We start from the raw sequence: 1,820 nt of genomic DNA on the forward strand, positions 1-1,820 counted from the left end.
CCTTCTCCATTGCTGGTGGGAATGTAGACTGGTACAACCGTTATGGAAATCAATGTGGAGACTCCTTAGAAAACTTAGACTGGAAATCCCATTTAAACCAGCTATTCCTCTGCTGGCAATTTTCCTGGAGGATCTAAAAACATCATATCATAGGGATATATGTGTGCCTATGTTTATAGCAGCACAATTTGTGACAGCCAAATTTTGGAAACAACCAAGATGCCCATCACCTGAGGTATGGATGAAAAAGATGTGGCATTTTTGTACAGTGGAGTATTACTCAGCTATAAAGAATGATAAACTCGAAGCCTTTATATTGATTTGGATGCCACTTGAAGATATAAGTGAAATAAACCAGACACACATGTGTAAATATCCTATAGTTTCCCTAGTATAAGAACTCAAAAGAAGAAATACAAATAGAAAGTTATAAGTAAAAGGAAAGCAAGAACTTGACTAATTAAGAGAGGGAAAGAAGAAGAGCTAGGAAACATGACAGTGGCAAGCCATACACTTATACGTACAAGATGGTAAGGCAATGATCTTGAGAATCTTCAGAAGATTTTTGAATCTAGCAGTTAATTGAAAAGAGTCTCACCCTGACTACCTATATATATATACTGACACCTGTGAACTAAGCAACTGCACTGAAGATGGAAATTTGTAATAGTAGGTTCATACTTGCAGTGCTTGTCATTCTGGTCTTCTGAATACAGGCTGCTTGTCATGACATGCCAGTTGCTGTCGTGCTGTCTCTTGGGTAGATGATTGTTCAAAAAGAAAGGGGTGTTGAATGAAGGCAGGAGACAGGAAAAGGAATGTTGTGGGACTGTCCTGCTTCAAGGTTGTATATGGTTAGATTTTTGGATTCATGTGTAAATATAAGAATCATATAATTTGTTATACCTATTTTTAAAATACATTCTAATTTTTAAATGTTTTTTCATCATTCTGTAGGGACTTAAGGTTCAACATATCAATACTTGGTGAAAAATACCTGTTCCATGATATGCCTAAGATGTTTGATATTCAGACAGATAGTGAGGTTAAGCTTAACCTAAGCCTAGGTTATATGGTAATAACAATAATCTTCTCTTCTGGAGGGTTAACAACCTAAGTTTGCAGACCAAAATTAGATAAAAATGAGGGCCGCAAGGAAAGCCAACATTTTGGTCCTAGCCTTCCAAGGTCAAGTAAGGCTCAGGACATATGAGAACTTGTTCTATAATGTCATGTTACTCAGTAGTGTCCCAAATTTTCTGATCAAGGTGATTATGGGGCCAAAGAGGAAAATGATCGATGATGTAGAGCGTGCCTAAAGAGAGTCACATGGAGAGAAAACATTTTCTCAGGCTTTCCCCAGAGCACATGGGCCAAGCAATGGCCGTGACTCATCCGCATGGCTGACACTGACAAAAGTTCTACAATCCGAGGTACAGGATCTCAGGATAAATCCTGAGGTGATTTCACTGAGTTTATCAGACCCAAAAGCTGTAACTCTTGTGCATAGATCTTGCTTTATCTTGGTCTTAACCATCCAGCAGAAAAGTTTAAAAATGAAGCATAAGAAGTAAAGCCATGCTGTTATGTTGAGCTGTAGGGAACTCAGGTCAACAATTTCTGATGTAGCCAGTCAAGTGGAAGACCCAATACTATTATGGACTACTGTACTCTTTTAGAATATTTTGCCGAGTTAACACACCTATAGTATTCAAATGATGGAACTAAGCAAAAAAGGGGATACAGATGAATGTCCATTTTGTATCTGTGTATTCAAAATGGTTATGATAGATATATAGTTACATTCTCTTAATGAATAG

General features: G+C 37.5%; 1 protein-coding gene across 1 annotated transcript in view; it reads left to right on the forward strand.

The window, feature by feature from the left end:
- Nucleotides 1–1,820, forward strand: part of LOC101583016 (zinc finger protein 33B-like) — a 20,647-nt gene that overhangs the window by 13,006 nt on the left and 5,821 nt on the right. The gene's annotated exons all lie outside the window — the stretch shown is intronic.

The sequence above is a fragment of the Octodon degus genome, unplaced genomic scaffold (assembly GCF_000260255.1).
Source record: "Octodon degus isolate 3935 unplaced genomic scaffold, OctDeg1.0 scaffold00081, whole genome shotgun sequence".
In the NCBI taxonomy this organism is placed as follows: Eukaryota; Metazoa; Chordata; class Mammalia; order Rodentia; family Octodontidae; genus Octodon; species Octodon degus.